Here is a 15,617-nt window from a genome sequence, read left to right as displayed (position 1 = left end):
CAGCATTAATCAAGGAGGACCCAGCTTCGTGGCTGTGTTCCCCAAAGGATCGACATAATTAGCGCATGAATCAAAGACGCACACTGGGAGAATCACACACATCTCTAACTGGCTCTGCTCACATTGAACCTGATTAGGAAATCAAGTTGGTTCCCCGATCAAATGTGTTCAACCTTTCAAAAATAGAGAGACTCACACAGCTGTTTATAGATTTCAAAGGAGGGGTAGAGATTAAGGATTCTTTCCCAATGGGCAATTTATGTAATTCCTCAACTATAGAACATAATTACACTGATTGTTTGGTACATATGGTGGATTTATCCTGTGATTTGGTTTGTCTGTTAGGGTTTTTTTGTTTTGTTTTGTTTTGTTGTTGGTTTTTTGTTTTGTTTTGTTTTTTGGTGGTGTTTTTTTTTTTTTTTTTTTTTTTTTTTTTGCTGCTCCCAGGAAGGTTACAGGCTGCAGCTTCATTTCCCCTGTGGAGTTCCTGAGACATGCAATTGTAGATCCTTTGCAGGTCTAGACTTTGGGAGACTAGATGGACTAAAGATGGTTTCTATGGGCGCATTTTATGTCCCCAAAGATATGCATCTTCTTGAGTACTGGCCGTCCAGCTTATTCAGAACAGGGCCTGGCATGGTACTTGGGACACCAAGTATTCTAAAAGGAACTGCGATGCTTACTGTGCTTCCACACCTGAGTGCTCATCACCTGCCCACATGGTGATGCACTCAAGAGCTGCCGAGCAGTTGCCTGTGGACAGGCTGGGTTTGGCAAAGCAGAGATTTTAGTATTTGAATGTGCACTTTTTTTTCTTTTTTTTTTATTTATTCGACAGAAAGAAATCACAACTAGGCAGAGAGGCAGGCAGAGAGAGAGGAGGAAGCAGGCTCTCCACGGAGCAGAGAGCCCGATGTGGGGCTCGATCCCAGGACCCTGGGATCATGACCTGAGCCGAAAGCAGAGTCTTTAACCCACTGAGCCACCCAGGTGCCCCTGAATGTGCACTTTAAAAAAAAAAAAAAAAATTATTTGACAGAGAGCGAGCGAACGAGCGCACAAGCAGGGGGAGCTGCGGAGGGAAAAGGAGAAGCAGGCTCCCCGCTGAGCAGTGACCCTATATGGGACTCAGTCCCAGGACCCCTGGATCATGACTGGAGCTGAACACAGATGCTCAAATGACTGAGCCACCCAGGTGCCCTGAACACGAACACGTTCAAACAACACCAGAAATGGTGCTGCTACACTTTTCCCCATACATGCTACCTGCTAGACCCTGCAGACTCTTCTTTAATGTAAATTTGACCTCAGTTAAGCAAATCTGAGTTAGGGATGTAAAACATTCCATGTGAGAGAAGGGAGCCTCATCTCTTGTGTCACTCATTAAAAGGCTGTAATCAAGGCACCTATGTGGTAATTTAAAGTGCGACACACACACCGCGGCTAGAAGCTAATGAGCCTGTGTGATAAAGGGGCTAGGGGCATTCAGGGAGCCAGAAAACCTACGCTGTAATTCTCACCTTAGGACACTTTGCCTTTCTGAGCCTCAGTTTTCTTATCTGAATAATAGGGCTTGGTTCAGACCTTTGAGGGCTCTCACAGGTATAACATTCTGTTTGTTCTAAGAATTAGAAAGTAGATCTCCACGAGCTTACACTTCTAATAGTAACCAGAATAATGGGAATAAAATAAAGGTATACTTAAACAAACAAAACAACAAAAACAAAAAACCTGTCCCAAAGGCAGGAGCTTCCATTACCTTTCTGGGTCCCATGATAAGTTGGCTAATAAGCAGCAATTTTAGAGAACGGAAGGCATCCTGATTATGAAGTGTACGTAAATTATAAATGTGTGAAAGAAAAAAAAAAGGCTGTTCAGAAAATTATTTTATCGAATTCTATGCTAATTATGTCTATCTGTCAGTAAAACTGGATGTAAAGCTGAAAGTCCAGGTAGATGTTTATCTTCATGAGGCAACTGCCAGAGTACAACACTTTGTGGGGGAAAGAGTCTTTTTATATTTAATTGAATTACTCCCTCTTTCTTATGTTCCTACTATTTGAAAGTAAAGAAGGTATGACTTCTCTTCACATTGTCAGTTACCTCACTTTTGTGAAAAAGGTGTATCAACAAGGTCAAAATAACCCAAACTATCCTAGGGTTTTGGTACTGGCCTTAGGGAATAAACAGGAAATTGACACTTTTATAATCCCTTACTCAAGAACCAGAAAAGTAAATCACTCCAGTGACAGAGAATCTCCTGGAAAATGCATCCTGCCAGACCTTTTCATGTCCATTACCAACTCAGTTATTCCAAATCAGATCCAAGGCCTCAAAGAGATTCACTGTCAATAGTTAATAGCAATAAAACAAAGTGGAGGATGATGAAACAGTATAATTACACTTTACAAAAATTTTACTTAACTTTTGAGTAACTTTTTGTTGGTTCAACATGATTCGTAAGTATTTTCAATCCAATTTCTCTAAGATAATCTGTTTCCTTATTTCCTTGGGTATTGCTGCAATTCGGCATAAGTTGTAAAATGACTGGCATAAATTTCATGTTTGTTATTTTTATCTGGCTCATTATTATTGAGACTTTAGCACATCTACTTCACGCAGCTCATGTGAGGTGCTGACAAAAATAGGTTAATTAAATAGCAATTGTGCATCTCAGTCATATTAGCAAACATATTGCTGAAGTAAATGAAAAAAAAGAGCAAATTAAAACACTAACATGTTTATTCAGTGGTACAGTCGAAATAAATAGTTTAATTGGTTTTAAGTTCTATTCAATCCCTGTTTGGCTGGTAATTACTTTGATTCATTTTTGATTATGATATGTAATAGATTCACTTTGACATCATGTGATTTGCACTTGTTTCTAATGGTAGGTGATAATTACTAACTAAAAATTTCTGACTTCCATCAATTCCTCATACATTTCTCTCCTGAGACATACCATTTAAAATATGAAGTGGTTTATAATAAAAGCCTAAATCTGGAAAATGTCTGGTATTTTTTTTCCTTTAAGGTCAAAGCCAACATTAATGTCAAAATAAATATAGCAAAGAGGAAGAGAAAAAGAAAAATGATTAGCAACTATAAACAAAAGAAACTCTCTTCATAGAGATAGTATAACCTGATATATTACCTCAGAATGTATTTCAGAAGCCAAAATATATACAGAGATTGTTTTAGACTTTGCATAGAAATTGCAAGAAACTGCATCTCTTTGGGACTCTGAGGAGTCTGCAATTTTAACAACACTCTTGTCAAGGCTAATAAGAACCTGGGGAATGGGGCTCCTGAGGTCTCTTTCTGGCCATAATACAAGATTCAGCAAGTTAAACACAGCTCTGAGCCTCAGCAAATCTAGGGGCAAAATGAAAGTTATGGCAATAATTTCCCGACAGGTTGAAACTTAATCAATATTTTTTAATGTTTTGGAATCTTCAGCAGTAAGTCACCTGATGGGCATACAACTGCTTATTGTTTCTTCTAAAAAGTGATCTTATTTCCTATTCCTTGCCTCACTCACTAAAAGCCAGAGTCAAAAGTTAAGACAACTGTGACATTTCTCCAGCTGAGAACAAAATTTCAAAGGAATGAATGGTTCAGAAATCACTGCCCAGGGCACCCACTGGAATGACAATCTAAGCAGCTTGACTGGACTTTCTTTTCCAATCAAAAGCAATGGGGTCAGTAATAAAGTAATCAAGGAGCAAGACAAAAGTATGGATCCACATGAGAAAGTCTGTGGCCTTATTTGTTTTCCAAGAAGTAATCCGATTCCTGTAACAGTGACTCAGAGAGACCAGGATCACAAAATTAAAACAGTCTATGGGGGAAAAAAAATTCCATTTTATCTATTTATCTTCTATTTATTTATTTATAAGGTTTTATATATTTATTTGACAAAGAGAGACACAGTAAGAAAGGGAGCACAAGGAGGGGGAGTGAGAGAGGGAAAAAAAGCAGGCTTCCCGCCGAGCAGAGAGCCTGATGTGGGGCTCCATTCCAAGACCCTGGGATCATGACCTGAGCGGAGGACAGAAACTTAAGTACTGAGCAACCCAGGCGCCCCCCCAAATAGCCCATTTTAAATATTATGTAACAATGTCATAAAATTGGTCCATGAGCTAGATAAGAATATAACATGCCTCAATATTTATCTGCTACAAATTGCTCAGACATGTGGAGTAACCATTAGCAAAAAATGTCTATTAATTGAAGGTGTGCACACACGTGCATGTGTGTGGATGTGCGCGCATGTGTGTGTGTAGAGAGGGAGAGAGGGAGAGCAGGGAGAGAGAAATTATAGAAAAACTGTTTTGTAAATGGTATTTCTCATTGACTTTCTGGGGTATCTGATTTATCCTTATTATATTGGCTAGAGAACACATACAGATTTTCTTATCATCTAAAGAGAAAAAAATCCTTTTACCAGAAGACTCTGGTTTTCCTATTAACAAAGAGAGAGGCTTTGAAAGACTGTTTTTTAATTGTCACAACGGAGGGTGTGGGTGGATGCTACCGGCATCTAGTGGGTGGAGGCCAGGGATACTGATAACCATCCTATAATGCATAACCAACTCTGAATAAAATCATCTGGCCCGAAATGTGAATAACGTCATATCTAAGAAACTCTGACCCAAGGGAACCGTGTGGGATCCTCATAGTTAGAATTCCTAGGAATTCAGAGCTGAGATAAAAAACCCACCAAGTTTAAATGGCGTTGTTCTAAGTGTAACTGTAGTAGCAATACTAAACACTGTTTTGACTTGGAAGTAACTTCAGACTTTTCAGTATGCTTTCACAAAAGTTACTCAGTATAATAAGCTAGTTCTAAAACCTATAAAGTACTGTAATTCCAAGTCTATCAGTGCAAACAAATAGGGCCTTAGAACAACTAACCAGAGGCAAGGTCACTGAAAAAGTCAAATCCTAACAAGTATCCAATATGGCCCTAACCTTCCTGTCCTGCTTCTCACAAAACAAAATAGAACAGATAAAAATGAATCTCAATCCACTGTATGTTACCCTCTACCACCAGAACCTGCCATGGGAACCAAAGAAGACAACTCTTTAGCTAGTTAACTCCATCTAATTCTGTATATGTGTTTTCTTTCTATCTCTTTGTCCCTAAACAGATGGACATCCTTTTCTACGTTCCCATGTCAGGAATCTGGTCTTACTCTTGAAACGGAATTTAAGTAGAGACTTGGGATTAAATGCAAATATGCTTCAATTTATGGACTTCCATTAAGAACTCAGTTTTTTAAAACTCTTATTTACTTACTCATTCAACAAAAATTTACTGAGCACCCACTAAATTCATTGTCCATTTCAATTACTGGGAAGAGAAATAAAATCTCTCAGCATCTGCTTTCCTTACAAACTTCATGCATTTATACTGCATCCCCTACATCATCTTGCCTGGCTCAGAAAAAGTTTACTGCATTTCTCATCATCCACTAAGGTCATTATTATTTATAATCAGCTTTATCACTAATGTAGTGCCCTATAGACTCTTCAGCTCTGGTGCTGAGCTCTTTTGTTGGCTCCAGGGAGTGTAGGCGCTAGGTAGATAGCAGGAGCTTTTCATTTTACTTGTTGGCATCCCTTCCATCAACTGCAAAAAGCCCTGTGCAGGCTTTCACAGGAGGAGACTCGGATCACCTCTTTTTCTTAAAGAGAAACTATCTCCCCTTAGAACAACATGAGGAAAAGTTGTTCAAGAAGTAAGACTGGCAGAAAGAGAACTAAATCCAAGAAAGGTCTCTATTTCTTAAGATTATTACAGTGTTACATTAGAAGAAAAGTGAATAACTGATTACACTAAGCAAAGTCTGTTCTTATCATTTCATGGAGTGTGAAAGAGGAATAAGATGCCTTCTTTCTTTCGTACATGCTTTAAGAAGATAAGTTACTGCCCTCCCCCCCCCCAATGCATCCCAGATACAGAGGAACAGGCTTAATTTTAGAACAACATGAATCAGAGATTAAGAATTCAAGACACTCTTTAAGTAGATATTTTAAAAGTTCTTTTTAGGGAAACCACTGTCTAAATTCATATCCTTATACCTTTTTTGTCAATATGGTGTAGAAATATTGAAAACAAATGACAAATATAGCAAACTCAACCTTTAATTCTAGGAATCCAGAATCTAGGTAGTCTACATGATATAGCCACATAATCACATGTAATGCTACAATATAAATCCACCCTCGTGCTAAGTGTTATATTTAGTTGGGTCTCTGCAATTTCAAAATAAATTTTCTTACTGCTTTGGTGGGTGGGTGGGGGAAGATATTACAGATTTAATTCTGAGCAGTGCAGAATATAGAAGGATGGCTTCTGTCCAGATATATATATTTTTTCTGCCATGTACTATCATTATTTCTGCCGTGCTTATTACGTGTCAGAAACAGTTACACATTTTCTAATGATTATCTACTTTAATCTTCACTACAACCTTGTGAAGTAGGTATCTTACTACTCTCATTTCAGAGATAAAGACACTGAGAACTGAGGATGTTGAATAAGTTGTCCAAGGCCTCATAGCTAATATGTAGCAGATTTGTGTTTTCTAAAACTTTATCATGCGGAACATTTATTTTTCTTTGTTCACAATATTTTCCTTTCCAATCATGTTCACATCCGAAAATGATCCTCAGTGTGTTTGCCCAGAGTAAACCAGTGGTTCTAAGTTTGTAACTTTGAAACAAGCTGGTATAAAGTAAAACAAGTATATTAAACCTTTAAACTACTGGGTAAGGTTGACCTAGAATTACATATAAAATGTAATAACTTTGGACAAGATTATATAGAACACTCAGTTTAAAACTGATTATCTGGATTCCCCGTTGGTCAAAAAATTTTTTTGAAAAACTCCGAACTTAGAGCAAAGTTGAAAAAATAGTGTAATGAATACCCATATGATTATGACTCAGAACTAATGGAAATATTTTGATACTTGCTTTCTCTTTTTATTTCCTCTCCTCTCCTTTCCCTCTTTCCTTCTCACTGTTATACTTATTTTTTTTCTGAATCATTTAAAAGTAGCAGATATCTTGGCACTTTATCCTTAAATAATTCTCTACAGAATTAAACAAATAATTTTTTTTAGCTTTACTGATGTATAATGGACAAATAAAATGGTAAGATACTTTAAGTGTACAATGCGATGATTCACCAAATACTGTTTTCCCAAAGAAAAAAGATTCTCATCTACATAACTACAAAGCAATTACCCAATCCAAGAAATCTAACCTTGACAAAAAACTACCATCATTTATTATATTTTTATGTGTAAGTGACATTGTGTTCTCAGTGCACTGCATTGGGGGATAGGTATTGCCAGTTTGTCCTGTTAGTAGTATTAAATTTAATCACCAGACTCCTCTCTTATAAATATAAAGATATAATTTTACTTTATTAACTAGTAAGTAGCAAGTGGAGAATACTTTGAGAATATACGGGCATCATCGTCTCCAATAGCCTTCCATCTGGTGATTTTAGCTTACATTGATGAAACCTGACTGATCAGTTTTTGCAATGATGGTTACAAAATATCTGGATTTGAAAACCTCAATAATCAGCCAATTTCTTTTTTTAAAGGATCCCAAACCACTCACTTACCCCTCTCATGTAACATCAGAGTGGTGGTAATGGTTGCCATTCAAAAAATACTTTTTCTCAAGTTTTCTTAGAAATCAAAGCTAATGACAACTCATCAAGCTAGTTATGAAAATTTCCAGAGAACATGAAGATAGGCAGGAAAATATGAAAATAATCACTCTTTTTAAGGGAAAGAGGGAATCTTTCAGGATAAAACCAGTTATCACTCTTCATAGTAATGTCTTAAGTTGATTAATTGAGACATCCTTCTCCATATCTACTAATGCTACAATTATCAGAGTAGAATCACTTTCAACTCTTGCAGAATATACTCTATATTAAGGAGCTAAAGGGTTCCTTTCAGACATTTTAAATTGTGTCATTTATTGATCTCCAAATCATTCTATTTTGTTGTAGCATTTTTCACCTGGAAATGAATAAAAAATGAAAAGCGCTGGTTAAAACCATTCTCCACACTGATGTCAAAGTGTTCTTTCCAAAACAGAAATCTAAACACATTATCCTCCTGTTTAAAATTTTTCAATGGATCCCTATCAATTACCTGGTAAAACTCAAATAGTACCAATTCATACAAAGTTCCCTTTCTAATATCCTCCTTTGCCTGATGATTGTACTTTATATTACATTCATCAATCAGGATTTTTCCCTTTCTTAAAAATTTCATGGTATTTTTTTTCTCTCCATGCAAATATATTATTTACTTTGCATAAATGCTTCCCTACTCCTACAAGCTTCATCAAGAAATATTTTCAATGTTTTAGAGAACTTAAATACAAGATATAAAACCATAAATCTTTTAGAAAAAGTCTAAGAGAAAATCTTCAGGACCTAGGGCTGGGCAAAGAGTTCTCAGACTTGATATGAAAAGCACAGTCAATAAAAGGAGAAATTGATAAACTGGACCTTATCAAATTAAAAAAATTTACTCTGAGATATGCTCTGTTAAGATGAAAACACAAACTATATACTGAGATAAGATATTTGCAAACCACATATTCATTAAAGGGTTAGAATCTGTAATATATGAAGAACTATAGGACTAAACATATGAAAAAATACAGTTAGAAAATGGACAAGAACCACCCTCCCCCACCACAAACAGACATTTCACTGAGAGGGACAAATAGATAAGAATACAAATGGATGTTCATTAGCTATTAGGAAAATTCAAACTAAAATCATAATGAGTTATAATACAGACCTGTCAGAAAACCTAAATTAGAAAAAAGGAAACATTAAATGTTGGGGAGAATGTAGAGAAAATAAATAACTAACATATAGCTGACAGGGATATAAAATGATACAGACATTCTGGAAAACATTTTGGTAATCTCTGAAACAACAAAACTACAATTACTATAAACCCCCAAACTGCTCTCCTGTTACTAATATGTTGCCACAAATGCAATCATTATTTCCTAAGCATCTATCAAGTTTCATGTAGTAAACATATATATATTTGTAATAAGTAAAATATAAAAATAAAATAGGAATATTTAATGACTTGTCTTAATCATTTCATTATATAAACAACTTTTTATTAATATTGACTTAGTATATTCCAACAGAGAATTTGAAATTATTTCATCTGTTTCTACTTTATTTATTTTTTTTTTAAGATTTTTTTATTCATTTATTTGACAGAGAGAGAGAGATCACAAGTAGGCAGAGAGGCAGGCAGAGAGAGAGGAGGAAGCAGGCTCCCTGCGGAGCAGAGAGCCCGATGCGGGGCTCGATCCCAGGACCCTGAGATCATGACCTGAGCCGAAGGCAGTGGCTTAATCCACTGAGCCACCCAGGTGCCCCCTGTTTCTACTTTAAAGAACAACTGATTATTGGTAGCATGGAAATACAGACAGAGGGAGAGAGAACAGTGGGAAAGTAAGTAAATGAAAAGACTGAGTGTTGGTGAGCCAGACAAACAGATGACAACAATTATAGCATTTATATCCTGGGGAGGGAGAAAGACAATAGATAAGTAATCAACAGGTAAATTCAATAATTGTAGATTCTGTAAGTGCTCTCTAAGAAATAAGAGTCATAAGACAGAGAATAACAGAATTTGGCACATCAGTATTCAACATGGTTGGTGAGATCAGAAAAAGGTATTAAATAAGTTACCATTAAAAGCAACTTTAATAGAAAACATGTGAAATTTTTATATGACATAGTGGTGGGTTATAATATTCACCAGCACCTTATCAGAATAAACTCACTCCAACTCCCAAATCCCTTCAATGTGGCTTCTGTTTCTATATGTGTACACTCATGAACAAAAGGCACTAAATTGTTCATTCAATGTGTCAATGTGAGAACCACTGACAGTGTTTATGAAAATGTACCAAACTGGATTTTCCAGACATAATGATGAACTAAATCATTTGAAGGTGCAAATGCTATGGGAATACAACCAATGGAGTGTAGATTTTAGATACTCTGGAACTAGATCAGAGGAATCTGAGATGTCAAGTTAAGAATTTTACATGTGAAATCAAAACCACAATGAGATATCACCTCACACCAGTCAGAATGGCTAAAATTAACAAGTCAGGAAATGAGAGATGCTGGTGAGGATGCGGAGAAAGGGGAACCCTCCTCCACTGTTGGTGGGAATGCAAGCTGGTGCAACCACTCTGGAAAACAGCATGGAGGTTCCTCAAAATGTTGAAAATAGAACTACCCTATGACACAGCAATTGCACTACTGGGTATTTACCCTAAAGATACAAACATAGTGATCCGAAGGGGCACGTGTACCCGAATGTTTATAGCAGCAATGTCTACAATAGCCAAGCTATGGAAAGAACCTAGATGTCCATCAACAGATGAATGGATAAAGAAGATGTGATATATATACACAATGGAATACTATGCAGCCATCAAAAGAAATGAAATCTTGCCATTTGCGACGACGTGGATGGAACTAGAGGGTATCATGCTTAGTGAAATAAGTCAATCGGAGAAAGACAATTATCATATGATCTCCCTGATTTGAGGACATGGAGAAGCAACATGGGGGGTTAGGGGGATAGGAGAAGAATAAATGAAACAAGATGGGATTGGGAGGGAGACAAACCATAAATGACTCTTAATCTCACAAAACAAACTGGGGGTTGCTGGGGGGAGGTGGGGTTGGGAAAGGGGGAGGGGGTTATGGACATTGGGAGGGTATGTGCTATCGTGGGTGCTGTGAAGTGTGTAAACCTGGCGATTCGCAGACCTGTACCCCTGGGGATAAAAATACATTATATGTTTATAAAAAAAAAAAATTGGAAGGGGAGGCGAACCATAAGAGACTATGGACTCTGAAAAACAACCTGAGGGTTTTGAAGGGTCAGGGGTGGGAGGTTGGGGGAACAGGTGGTGGGTAATAGGGAGGGCACGCTTTGCATGGAGCACTGGGTGTTGTGCAAAAACAATGAATACTGTTACGTTGAAAAAATAAATAAATTTAAAAAAAAAGAATTTTACATGCAATTTATTAAGGGAAGATGACTTTCCATTAAAGTTATTGGATTATTGGTGATACAAAAATGATGACATCAAATAGTAGTAAAGAAATACAATGAAATACATGTGTAAAAAAAGGAAGCAATTATTAACCATGCCACAAGTTCCCCTTTGGAGGGATAATGGTAAAATAATACTCTTGGACTTTTCCCCATGAGTACAGAAGAAGAAATGGGACATAAGCACCTCTTTCCTTCTACTCTCTCTTCAGAAACCTATACTTCTGAAAGGGTGCCTTCTGTTCTGCTTTCTGACCATATAGCAAAGAGCCAGCCCTTTGGAAACAATAACAGTTGTCCAGGTGTACACGTAACTGGATGGATAAATCTGTTCAATTCAGCAGTGAATTACTGCCACTATTTCAACAAATCTATGCTATATTTTCCCTTTATCAGTAATAACTGCTGTATTTTTATCTCTATTAGTGTGATTGCTAAGTATGTCTCCTAATTGTTTCTAAATTTTGCAGGGAAATAGGGCATTGTTCCAAAGCCTCCTAAAATCTCCAGATAGGTTTTTGGTGGAATATCTAAGAATTCACAATATCTCAGTGAAAATGAAACAAACTGATTAAAAGCAAACAAGTTTAATTAAACTAAAATTTTATATAAGCATATACGATGTAATCAAGAATAAACAGCTTTCTTACTGGTAGAATTTTGCACTGCCAGTATATTTTTTGGATGACATGACAAAGTAGAGTTTGTATCTAAAGGAAATATTCAATTAACTTTTCTTTCTTTTATAATCACTACACAGAATGTAGAGTGTGGTAACAATGGATATTTCTTAAATAGAAATTGCTTATACCTTTTAAAATCTAAATTTTCTGAGCAAGCCCACACACAAATCTAACTCCCATCATCATCTGGATGGTTAGGGACAGAAGACAAGTGACAAGATTTGCATTTCAACCATGTATTGTGGATTACCATCTACTTTGTCTCTGTGCCATGTTCTAATGGATGAACTCAGGATCAGGTTGGAAGCCCTTCCTATATTCTAAATTTATGTTCTAAAATTACTTTTAGAGACCAAAGTTTGCTATTTTTTAGACCAGGGTTCTGTAAAAAATATACTGTATGCAATACTAAAATAAGCAAATGTTTTTCATGGATTAATTCATTTATTAAGTATTTATTGAATAACTCATATGTCTAAGTGGCTGGGGATTTAATGCAGGTCTGGGCTTGACACTTGCTTTCTAGGAATTTGAGGACCCATAGAGAAGCATAATCATATAGATAAGTATTTTAAGAGAGTATTTATTAAAGTCCTTTGGGAATTTAGAAAAGGAAAAGATTATTTCCTACTTGACACTTTAAAAAATGCTTTGGGGAAGAAGTGGTGTTGAAAAAAAAGAACTTGAAATATCTGTCAATTTTAGACATACAGAGATTGCTATTAAATGTTGATTATGATATTGAAGAGAGGACTTAAGACAATCTTCTATTTTAGCTGCTCCACAATAAAAGAGGTCCCCTTCTAAATAAGTATCACTTTCCCATTCAGGGCATGGTCTCTGGTATCTTGATTTTTTTAGGATTTAAAGGACTATCTCTCTGAAAAATATTTGAATGCACAATTACATTTTTTTAAATAAAATATCAAGGAATTCACAGACTTTCAGTTAAGAAATGCTGCTTTAGATCAAGAGAATATTTTAATAAATAATATACTGCAAATAAATAGTATCTTACTTTTTTTTAAGACCTTTTACATTACTACAATATGAAGAAGTAGTAAGGGCTTTATCATTGCCGCTATTTTTCAAATTAGATGAGATATAGAGAAATCAAGTAACTCTTCCAAGATTAAAAATTTCCTTGTGATTTTCTGGGATCATACCAATACTGATTATAATGCCTCCTTAAGCTGCTAAAATTTGTCATTTTTATCATTCTTTTGAAACTTTCCTTATTCAAACTGGTTCGATTACACTGGGAAAGAAAAATCAAAATGATAACTCAAAATAAAAAGTTCTTTTTTTTTAAAATTCATTTATTTATTTGAGAGAGAGAACAAGAGAGAGAGCATGAGAGGAGAAAGGTCAGCGGGAGAAGCAGACTCCCTGCTGAGCAGGGAGCCGGATGTGGGACTGGATACCCGGACTCCAGGATCACGACCTGCGCTGAAGGCAGTCACTTAACCGACTGAGCCACCCAGGGGCCCAAGAAGTTCATTTCTTACTCACAAGGGGGAAAAAAATCCTAATAAGCAACGTAGGGCTGGTATAGCAGTTCCACAGTCATCAATTAAGAACCTAGGTTTTTTTTTTTTTTTTCATTTCACCCCCATCCCTGCCCCACTGTTCTAGCATTACATTAATCAAGATAACCTCGGGAGGAGTCAAGATGGCGGAGAAGTAGCAGGCTGAGTCTACATCAGGTAGCAAGAGATCAGCTCGATAGCTTATCTAAACATTGCAAACACCTACAAATCCAACGGGAGATCGAAGGGAAGAAGAACAGCAACTCAAGAAACAGAAAATCAAACACTTTCTGAAAGGTAAGACTGGCGGAGAAGTGAATCTAAAACGACGGGAAGATAGACCGCGGGGGAGGGGCCGGCTCCCGGCAAGCGGCAGAGGAACGGAGCACAAAATCAGGACTTTTAAAAGTCTGTTCCACTGAGGGACATTGCTCCAGAGGCTAAACCAGGGTGAAGCCCTCGCGGGGTCAGCGTGGCCCCAGGTCCCGCAGGGTCACAGAAGGATATGGGGGTGTCGGAGTGTCACAGAGCTCGCAGGTATTAGAACGGAGAAGCCGGCTGCAGAGACAGAGCCAAGGACTGAACTCTCAGCTCGGGGTTACCTTGAACTGGTCGCGGGCTGGGTGAGCTCGGAGCGCGGCTAGAGGCTGGGGATACGGGAGTGATTGGGTGCTGTCCTCTGGGGGCACACTGAGGAGTGGGGCCCCAGGCTCACGGCTCCTCCGGGCCGGAGACTAGGAGGCCGCCATTTTCATTCCCGTCCTCCGGAACTCTACGGAAAGCGTTCAGGGAACAGAAGTTCCCAAAAGTGAACCCGAGCCGATTACTTAGTCCGGCCTCCGGTAAGGGTGGTGCAATCCCGCCTCGGGCAAAACACTTGAGAGTCACTACAACAGGCCCCTCCCCCAGAAGATCAACAAAATATCCAGCCAGGACGAAGTTCATCTATCAAGGAAAGTAGGTTCAACTCCTAAGAAAGCAGCGCAATTCCAGAGGAGGAGAAAGCAAAGCACGGAACTCATGGCTTTCTCCCCATGATTCTTTAGTCTTGTGGCTACTTCAATTTTTTTTTTCTTTTTTCTTTTTTCAATTTTTTTTCTTTTTTCTTTTTTCTTCTTCTGCTAAATTTTTTAAAACATTTACCCTTTTCTTTTTTAACGTTTTTTGACTAGTTCATCTAAATATATATATATATTTTTCTTTCTTTTTTATATTTTTTCTTTGTTTTAGTTTTTAAATTTTTTTCTTTTTTTTTTTTTCAGAACTTGTTTTTATTCCCTTTCTCCCCCCCACAATTAGGGGTCTCTTCTGATTTGGTTACAGCGCATTTTTCTGGGGTCTTTGCCACCCTTTTAGTATTTTATTTGCTCCTTCATATCCTCTTATCTGGACAAAATGACAAGGCGGAAAAAATCACCACAAACAAAAGAACAAGAGACAGTACCAAAGGCTAGGGACCTAATCAACACAGACATTGGTAATATGTCAGATCAAGAGTTCAGAATGACGATTCTGAACATTCTAGCCGGGCTCGAAAAAGGCATGGAAGATATTAGAGAAACCCTCTCTGGAGATATAAAAGCCCTTTCTGGAGAAATTAAAGAACTAAAATCTAACCAAGTTGAAATCAAAAAAGCTATTAATGAGGTGCAATCAAAAATGGAGGCTCTCACTGCTAGGATAAATGAGGCAGAAGAAAGAATTAGTGATATAGAAGAACAAATGACAGAGAATAAAGAAGCCAAACAAAAGAGGGACAAACACCTACTGGACCATGAGGGGAGAATTCGAGAGATAAGTGACACCATAAGACAAAACAACATTAGAATAATTGGGATTCCAGAAGAAGAAGAAACAGAGAGGGGAGCAGAAGGTCTATTGGAGAGAATCATTGGAGAGAATTTCCCTAATATGGCAAAGGAAACAAGCATCAAAATCCAGGAGATGCAGAGAACCCCCCTCAAAGTCAACAAGAATAGGTCCACACCCCGTCACCTATTAGTAAAATTGACAAGTCTTAGTGACAAAGAGAAAATCCTGAAAGCAGCCCGAGAAAAGAAGTCTGTAACATACCATGGTAAAAATATTAGATTGGCAGCAGACTTATCCACAGAGACCTGGCAGGCCAGAAAGAGCTGGCATGATATATTCAGAGCACTAAACGAGAAAAACATGCAGCCAAGAATACTCTATCCAGCTAGGCTATCATTGAAAATAGAAGGAGAGATAAAAAGCTTCCAGGACAAACAAAA

At 37.4% G+C, this 15,617-nt stretch overlaps 1 protein-coding gene across 2 annotated transcripts in view; it reads right to left on the bottom strand.

Annotated features, from left to right (window-relative positions):
- CNTN4 (contactin 4) overlaps positions 1-15,617 on the bottom strand; it is a 961,173-nt gene that overhangs the window by 560,697 nt on the left and 384,859 nt on the right. The gene's annotated exons all lie outside the window — the stretch shown is intronic.

The sequence above is a fragment of the Meles meles genome, chromosome 20, assembly GCF_922984935.1.
Source record: "Meles meles chromosome 20, mMelMel3.1 paternal haplotype, whole genome shotgun sequence".
NCBI lineage: Eukaryota > Metazoa > Chordata > Mammalia > Carnivora > Mustelidae > Meles > Meles meles.
The sequence above is the reverse complement of the archived record's forward strand: the minus strand, read 5'-3'. Positions and strand labels throughout refer to the sequence as shown.